Source organism: Punica granatum, chromosome 6 (assembly GCF_007655135.1).
Source record: "Punica granatum isolate Tunisia-2019 chromosome 6, ASM765513v2, whole genome shotgun sequence".
NCBI classification, from domain to species: Eukaryota; Viridiplantae; Streptophyta; class Magnoliopsida; order Myrtales; family Lythraceae; genus Punica; species Punica granatum.
This window is the reverse complement of record NC_045132.1, coordinates 8,241,378-8,251,043: the sequence shown is the minus strand read 5'-3', so window position 1 is coordinate 8,251,043 and position 9,666 is coordinate 8,241,378. Positions and strand designations below refer to the sequence as shown.

Genomic DNA, 9,666 nt, shown 5'->3' with positions numbered 1-9,666 from the left:
ACGGCTCCAGACAAGACTCTCTCAAAAAAACTCTCTAGGTTAAAAGAATGGTGAAAGATGGCTCCCCCCCAGTGTTTCCTATTCTTGTTATGAGGAGTATTTATATCCAAAACAAAAAAAGATTTCCGAAAGATATAGGTTGGCTCCAAATTGCGCAAAACTCCTCAATATTGCTCGTAATTCCATCTAAGTCCTCAAAGACTTACAATATCAAATTACACATAATTAAGCACCAACTTCTTATAATTTCTATAAAATTAATAATAATTTAACATGAATTGCACAATAAAATATTAGTATAATATGCCCTTATCAACTTCCCCACACTTGAACTTTTGCTTGTCCTCAAGCAAAATAAATAAGACCAAGGAAAGAAATCTATCATAGTACTCTAATTCAAGCATCTGATATCTCACAATTCATGACTCGCTATTTTGTGGTACCCACTGCTCAAACCAAACTGGAAACATGTGATCAGAGTACTACAGTTGAAATTAACCAGCTAATCTAGAGAAAACAAATTTTAATCCAAGCGTTTAGCCTAAGATTTCTATTTCAAAAGTAAATACTCAGTCCTATAAGGAAAAATACACATTTAAACTTCATAGCTGTTAGCAGGCATATGATCCCTATAATTTTCTCTCTAAGCAAGTCAACAAGGTAGTGAAAGCATATGGTATCTGCTTCGTCCCTAGGTTTTCTTCCTTTTTATTACAAGTCTTAATTCATTTTTTTGTTTTTGCATTCAATTTTTCCTTTTTGTTTCAGAAGCAATTTTATTTTTCAAGTCCAATTTTTGTTTGAACTTGTGCCTTTCCGCTCTTCTCGTTATAGTGAGTTCATTGAGTCGGCACATCCCGGGCTCATCACCCAAGTGACCGGATTTTAAAGGGACCCCTACGAACTCTTCCTCACTCTAACATTCAAGTTAGGATACTCATAACTCAATTCTTGAGTCATTGGAGTAAAGGCCATGCTTGCTTTTTTTTTTTTGAATGCTCACTAACACTTTTCAGACTTCTTTTATAGGAATCACTAAGTACAAAGCTTCTTCTACCTCTTTCACTAAATGTTAAAGTGCTATTAGAATAATTAAAAAGAGGATATACTAACTAACTTTGCTTAGAAGTAGACCTGTTTATTTTTCACTTAAGGACTTGACCAACTCTTAAACTTCAAACTCTAGGGCTAAAAACTAGGTAAATTTGATTTCTAAAGATTTGACTAATTAATTTTAACTAAGTACAAAAATCACAATAGTGGTGAGTAGGGCACCTAAGTGAGTCAATTTTTTTCAAACAATTCCTGAACAAATGCTATCAACAGTATTCTTCGTACAATCTCTAGATTTCAATAATTAAAAAAAAATTAAAAAAAAAATTGGCCTAACAATTGCCAGATAACTTAAGGACAATTATAGTTCAAGGTGACAGGGAAGTATAACCATTTATCAACAAAGACAGGCATCAGATGTCATGAGTAACAAGTTAAATCACAGAATTCAGACATCAACACTATACTCAATTTTATACTCCATCTGTTTAGTATCTCCCTTCCCCACACTTAGATTAAACAGTGTCCTCACTGTTCCTAATGTAGCTCTAGTAAAACGAAAATAAAAATAAAGAACATAAGAGAAAAAGAGATACTAGTACTTCCCCGGTTTCGAAAAATTAAGTTGAAGCAATTGGAGTTCCAACTGGTATAGCAATAGAGAGAGTCAGCAGTTGTTATCCACCCTGGCTTCAAAAACAAAAAGAAAACAACAAAAAGAACAAAAATAGCAGATAATCCATCTTAACTAAAACAGTCAAAAAACAAATATCACAAGTCTACCCAATGAGTGGGTGCTTGATAAAGTACAAACCAGCAGCAAATCAAAATAAAACAAATGAAGCAAAAGAATTGAGAGCCGACAGGGACTTTAGCTCTCAGACATGGGCTGCCTCCCATGAAGCACTTAGTTTATAGTCGCTAGTTTGACTTTTCCAGTTCTTCAACCGAATTTGCTAGATCCATCGTAGTGGCATCACCATCAATATTTTCTCCTTCAAAGTAATGCTTGAGAAGATGACCGTTTACTTTAAAAGTGCGGTCATCTTCTGACTTCAGCTCAACTGCACCATAGGGAAAAACATTAGAAATAACAAATGGTCCAGACCATCGAGATTTTAACTTACCTGTGAACAACTTCAAGCGAGAGTTGTATAATAGGACTTTCTGACCAGGCAAAAACTCTCGCTTTAGGATGTTCCTATCATGCCATCGCTTGGCTCGCTCCTTGTATATCCTGGCATTTTCATATGCTTCCTCTCTCATCTCAGCCATCTGATTCAACTGGAACAATCTCTTTTCACCTGCAGCTTGTAAATCAAAGTTAATGTATTTTATGGCTCAGTATGCTTTGTGCTCAAGCTCTACTGGTAGGTGACATGATTTACCATAAACAATCTTGTATGGGGACATTCCTATGGGGGTTTTGAAAGTTGTCCTGTAAGCCCACAATGCATCATCAAGTTTTAAAGACCAATCTTTCCTAGATGCATTGACTGTTTTCTCTAAGATACGCTTTATTTCCCTATTGGACACCTCAACCTGTCCACAAGTCTGTGGATGATAAGGGGTGGCAATTTTATGAGTAACTCCATATTTTGATAATAATTTTTCAAATTGCCGATTGCAAAAATGTGATCCCCCATCACTTATAATGGCTCTAGGTACCCCAAATCTTGAAAAGATGTTTTTTTTCAAAAATCTGATTACAACTCTGGCATCATTACTTTGTAGAGCAACTGCTTCTACCCATTTTGAAACATAATCAACAGCCACAAGAATATATTTATTTGAAAAAGAAGAGGGAAAAGGACCCATAAAGTCTATTCCCCACACATCAAAAAGCTCAATTACAAGAATGCTATTTTGTGGTAATTCATGTCTCCTAGAAATATTGCCAGTTCTTTGGCATGGAGCACAAGACATAATGTAATTCCTGCAATCATGAAATACTCTAGGCCAATAAAATCCACAAGATAAGATCTTAGTTGCAGTTCTTTCCACACCAAAGTGGCCTCCTGCTTCCTTAGAATGACAGTGTTGTATTATGCTAAGCTGTTCAATTTCAGGCACACAGCGTCTAATTACTTGGTCAGCACAACATTTAAACAGATATGGTTCGTCCCAAAAATAGTATTTCACATCATGCAAAAATTTCTTTTTCTGTTGAAATGACAAACCATATGGTGTGATTTTGCTAACCATGTAATTGACTATATCAGCATACCAAGGTAATCCTTGGATTTCTACTACATGCAATTGTTCATCAGGGAACTTTTCATTAATGGGTGAATCTAAACAATCAGATTCCAAACGGGATAAATGATCAGCCACTACATTTTCTGTTCCCTTTGTATCTCTAATTTCCAGGTCAAATTCTTGCAGCAGTAGAATCCAATGAATTAGCCTAGGTTTAGCATCAGCTTTAGCAAACAAATATTTCAGGGCAGCATGGTCTGTGTATACTATGATCTTAGAACCTATCAGATAAGACCGAAACTTGTCACATGCAAATATGACTGCTAAAAGCTCTTTTTCAGTTGTGGCATAGTTTCTCTAAGCCTCATTTAAAGTTCTAATAGCATAGTATATTGCATGAAATACCTTACCTCTCCTTTGCCCAAGTACTGCTCCTACAGCATAGTCGCTGGCATCACACATCAGCTCAAACGGAAGCTCCCAATTAGGTGCAACGATCACTGGTGCAGAAGTGAGTTTCTCCTTCAATAAATTGAATGCCTCCAAACAACTGTCATTAAAAACAAAAGCAGAATCTTTTTCAAGTAAATTACAAAGAGGTCTAGAGATTTTAGAAAAGTCCTTGATAAATCTCCTGTAGAAGCCAGCATGTCCTAAGAAGCTCCTTACTCCTTTTGTTGAAGTGGGTGGTGGCAACTTCTCTATTATCTCCACTTTTGCTCGATCAACTTCAATCCCTTTCTTTGACACCTTGTGACCTAAGACTATACCGTCTCTTACCATAAAATGACATTTCTCCCAGTTCAGAAGTAGATTAGTCTCCTTACATCTTTTAAGCACATAGCCTAAATTTGTCAGACAAGATTCAAATGACTTCCCAAAAACAGAGAAATTATCCATAAATATTTCAATAAAATTCTCTAACATGTCAGAAAATATAGACATCATGCACTTCTGGAAAGTGGCAGGTGCATTACAGAGACCGAAAGGCATTCTCCTAACGGCAAAAGTGCCATAGGGACAAGTGAATGTGGTTTTCTCCTGGTCCTCGGGTGCTATATGAATCTGATTGTAACCAGAATAACCATCTAGAAAATAATAATAATCATGCCCTGCAAGTTTTTCTAGCATCTGATCAATGAAGGGGAGGGGGAAATGGTCTTTACGGGTAGCATCATTTAGTTTCCTGTAATCTATACAAACTCTCCACCCAGTCACAGTACGAGTCGGGATTAATTCATTGACCTCATTTTTAACCACAATCATACCACCCTTTTTAGGCACTACTTGAATAGGACTAACCCATTTACTATCTGAGATAGGATAGATAATACCTGCATCCAACAGTTTAAGCACTTCTTTCTTCACTACCTCTTTGAGAGTTGGGTTAAGTCGCCTCTGTGGTTGCACTGTGGGTTTGCACTCGGCTTCCAACATTATCCTGTGAGTGCAAATCAGAGGGCTGATCCCTTTGATATCTGCAATAGTCCATCCTATTGCCTCCTTGTGCTCTCTCAGCACGCTTAGGAGTTGCTGCTCCTGATCACCTGTCAAGGAAGAAGAGATAATTATTGGCAAAGTATCATCTATTCAAAAATAGGCATATTTTAAATGGCTAGGCAATGGTTTAAGTTCTAGCACCGGGGACTGTGTCAAAGATGACACTGGTTTTGTCGCACTGGTGCCCAGCTCCTCATAGTAGCGAGCCTTGATTTCTGACACCTTCTCCACAGATTCTTCCTCATGCTCATCATCATCACTCCAATCGTCCAGATCCCTAAGGACTGATTCCATTGTATCCACACCTGCTTTCTCCTCCACAGACTCAGAGATAAGCTCATCAATAATATCAATGGTGTAACAAGATTTGCCATCATCAAATTTCTTTATGGCATCATAAACATTAAAAGTTATTTGTTCATTCATAACTCTTAAAGTGAGCTTACCTTGTTCCACATCTATTAATGCTTTACCTGTTGCAAGGAACGGTCTGCCAAGGATCATGGGCACCTCTCTGTCCTCCTCCATCTCCAAGACTATGAAGTCGACTGGAAATATGAATTTGTCTACCTTCACTAGGACATTCTCGACAATACCCTTTGGATATTTGATACTCCTGTCAGTAAGTTGCAAGGTAATATGAGTTTTCTTGCATTCTCCAAGTCCAAGTTTCCTGAAAATAGACAGAGGCATTAAATTTATACTTGCACCTGAATCGATAAGAACGTTCTCAAAATGAAAATTCCCTATAGTACAAGGAACAGTGAAACTCCCCTGATCTCTTTGTTTGCGTGGTAAGTTAGGCAAGTCCTTTTGGAGAATCATAGAACACTCTCCTGTAAGCATCACAGGCTCACTCCCATCAAACTTCCTCTTTTTAGTGAGCAGATCCTTCATGAATCTAGCATATGAAGGCATCTGCTGGAGTGCTTCTGCAAATGGAATGTTGATTTGCAGCTTTTTAAAGACATCTAGGAATTTAGCAAATTGGGTGTCCAGCTGCTGTTGCTTCAATCTTCCTGGAAAAGGGACAGGAGGAACATACGGTTTCACCCCTAGTGACTTCTGCCTTGGTTCCTCCACCTTTTGCTTACCTTTGTCTTTCTCTGGACTCTCCTCCTAAGTTTGAGCTTTTCTGTTGACTGTGTCCAATTCCTTGCCACTCCTCAGCATTATAGCATTGACACCCTTGGGGTTCTCTTCAGTGTTGCTGGGTAAAGACCCTGATGGTCTAGTACTCAATTGTTGAGAAATCTGACTAATTTGACCCTCTAGGTTTCGAATAGTGGCTTGTTGATTCTGTAGCATGGTGTCAGTCTTTTGCATATAGCTCAACATGAGCTCTTCCATTCTCGATTGACTCTGTTGAGGTGGAGCATTCTGAGCAGGGCCTTGCTTCTGGAATCCAGGTGGCGGTTTAAGTGCATTATTCTCATTCCTCCATGAGAAATTAGGATGATTACGCCACCCTGGATTGTAAGTGTTCGAATAAGGCCCTTGATTACTCCGTTGGAAGTTGTTGACAAAGTTCACTTGCTCTCCATTGGATGAAGCTGAGGGATTTCCAGACATGCATTCAAGAGTTTGAACACAACTCACAAAAAGCAACCTGATTAGTATTAAAAGAATGTGCTGAGGTGAGTTTACTTACCTGGGTAGTGAGAGCTGAAAATTGGGTTGTCAAATTAGCAATAGTGTCCATGTCATTGACTGATGCCACTCTTGATTTGCTTCTCTCATTCTGCCAATTATGTGCACTGGAGGCCATCTCTTCTATCAAAGCACTTGCTTCATCATAATTCTTACCCATCAGTGCGCCTCCTGCTGCAGCATCTACTAGAGACCTCAATGTATCATCCAGGCTAAGATAGAATACCTCAATTAGGAGATTATCTGGCAATCCGTGATGTGGGCACTTTCTGATTGCCTCCTTGAATCTCTCCCATGCCTCATAAAGTGATTCACCACTGAACTTGGTGAAGTTAGTGATTTCGTTCCTCAATCTTGCAGTCCTAACTGGTGGGAAAAATCTCCTGAGAAACTTAGATGAAAGGTCGGCCCAGGTGGTGATGGACTCTTGGGGCAGTGAGTTGAACCAGGCTCTCGCTTTATCCCTAAGTGAGAAAGGAAAAAGCTGTAATCTAATAACATCATCAATGACATTATTCATCTTTACCGTGTTACAGTATTGGAGGAATCCTGCAATATGCTTATCAGGACTCTCGTTGGGATATCCTCCAAACTGATTTGATTGAACCATCTGGATGAGTGCCAGCTTCAGTTCAAAGTTATTAGCTGGAATAGTGGGCCTTCTAATCGCAGAACCCATAATAGTAGGTACTGCATAGTCTCGAAGTGCTCTAGCAGCACCCTGTATTTGGCGGTTGATGTCATCGTCTGCCATCTCAATTGCCTACAATTCTTCCCTTCTTCTGTTCTCTCTTCTCAACCGATGCAAGGTGCGCTCTATCTCTGGATCTAATGGTAGAAGTTCAGCACTTCTACTCCTGCGCATAGAATACTTGCAAAGAGAACAAGAAATAAACACACAGTAAAGTGCGCCTAAATTAACAATAGAACTAAAAGTGGTCTAATATTAAGTTAATCCCCGGCAACGGCGCCAAAAACTTGATCCACTGCAAATATATATAAAAATAAGCGCGAATTCTACCAGCAAGTATACTGGGTCAGATCAAGTAATATAGTGATGAATAGAGTGTCGATCCCACGAGGATTAATTAAGTACTAAACCTATATTAGATTCTATTGTTATCTAAGCAATCAAATTGAGAGAATTAACTAATTAACTACTAATCAACCTAAATCGTCACAAAGAGCAGAAAGAGAATTGTATGAAAATATATCAATTGAAAGTGGGAAAAACAGAATCCACCATAGTTTCACTAATCAGATTGCCATCATGTTATATAAATTAATAGCTATGTGGTTATTCAAGTGAGTTTATCAAGCCTTTAAAATTAAAGTCTTAAACCCCTAATTAATCATTCAGCTCCCGCATCTCTAATTAATAGTGAACTCTAAATTATAATCATACACCTTCCAGTGCTATGATTGTCTAATGCCCTAAATTAATTATCCCTAATGTCTTAGCGAATAACTAACTAGAAACATTGCATTAATCCCTGGATAATCTCTAATTAAACTAATTAACGCAGCTTCCGCATTTAACTAATTAGTCTAATCAAGAATTCCTAACAAACACTATATCAACTCCCGTATCAATAGTGTTTCTAACAATTATAACCAATTAAGAATTAAAATTGAAATTATAGGAATTGCAATCATGAATCATTAACACATCTATTAATCCTATAACATGGCGACAATCATCATATTAGCTACCTAGGGTTTCATCATATTCCCACAAGAGAAGCTTAGAACATCATGGAATTGAAAACACAATTATAATTCAAAGGAGTCGTTGCAATAGAATTCATATTCAGCAGTAAACTCAAGATATTGAATCCTAAAATAAAAACCCAACAATTCCTTTAAGGATTTGTCTCTTCCACAATTCTTCGCTTCAAATCAATTGATCCAGGTGACGGCTCCAGACAAGACTCTATCAAAAAAACTCTCTAGGTTAAAAGAATGGTGAAAGATGGCTCCCCCCAGGGTTTCCTATTCTTGTTATGAGGAGTATTTATATCCAAAACAAAAAAAGATTTCCGAAATATATAGGTTGGCTCCAAATTGCGCAAAACTCCTCAATATTGCTCGTAATTCCATCTAAGTCCTCAAAGACCTACAATATCAAATTACACATAATTAAGCACCAACTTCTTATAATTTCTATAAAATTAATAATAATTTAACATGAATTACACAATAAAATATTAGTATAATATGCCCTTATCAAGTTTTCAGGGCAATGCAGTGCGAACTTCGTTTGTCGTAATTCCGTCAGACCAGTCTCCGGTTATGCATTTCCGAAGAAGGGTATGCACGTTTTGTCACTCGGAAGTCATTTGAAGTGTCTGTGTGGCTTCCAAGAGACAATCTGAAGCATTGTTCATGCTTTGTATGCTTGTGGGGCATGACTGCATCTGATATGTGGAATTAACTTTTCTCTGGGAAACCAACATTTTTGGACTTCCACTGAAAAATCGTCTGTATACAGAAAGTTATTTTGTATAGAGCAGATGATTTGCAAAATGCTTTTGAAGACACTTTTCATCTGTTTAGCAATGATGTGGATTTTTGAAGTCCAATATTAGCTATCTTCCGATGGTCAAGCGAACAATCGGAAAATAAGACTGTCCACGTGGTATAGTGAAAATGCTGGTTTTGGACGTTGTTGAGCTCTCTAGTCGCTCTGTTACCTTTTGGTGACCCCTAGAGTCCTTCTGTTGCATGCGCGTGTCATCCACTTGATTCCGCTGACTTAAGGATTAATAGTGATTTATTGCTCTGTTGAGCCGTTTTCTATATTCTTGCTCAAGTCATGGTCAGGACCATCGTTGATAAATAAGAAATGCATGTATAAAGAAAGGTGATTAGTGGATAGAGAAATGTGGTGTGCAAGGTTTAATGAAAAGTGCTGAGCTTAATGAAAAGGTGCACTGCTTTCCTGAGAAGGTGCACGCCAATTGAAAAGTGCATTGAGGAATAAAAAGGTGCACTGCATTCCTGAGAAGGTGCACGCCAATTGAAAAGTGCATTGCGAAAATAAAAGGTGCACTGCGTTCCTGAGAAGGTGCACGCCAATTGAAAAGTGCATTGCGGAAATAAAAGGTGCAATGCGTTCCTGAGAAGGTGCACGCCAATTGAAAAGTGCATTGCGGAAATAAAAAGGTGCAATGCGTTCCTGAGAAGGTGCACGCCAATTGAAAAGTGCATTGCGGAAATAAAAAGGTGCACTGCGTTCCTGAGAAGGTGCACGCTAATTGAAAA

General features: G+C 38.1%; 1 non-coding gene and 1 pseudogene across 1 annotated transcript; one reads left to right on the top strand and one right to left on the bottom strand.

Moving 5' to 3' along the window:
• Nucleotides 1-1,974: 1,974 nt before the first annotated feature.
• Nucleotides 1,975-6,562, bottom strand: LOC116212123 (annotated as a pseudogene).
• An 88-nt stretch (nucleotides 6,563-6,650) lies between these two features.
• Nucleotides 6,651-6,757, top strand: LOC116212562. The gene has a single exon (XR_004157874.1). It is a non-coding gene; the product is annotated as a small nucleolar RNA R71 (small nucleolar RNA).
• Nucleotides 6,758-9,666: the final 2,909 nt, after the last annotated feature.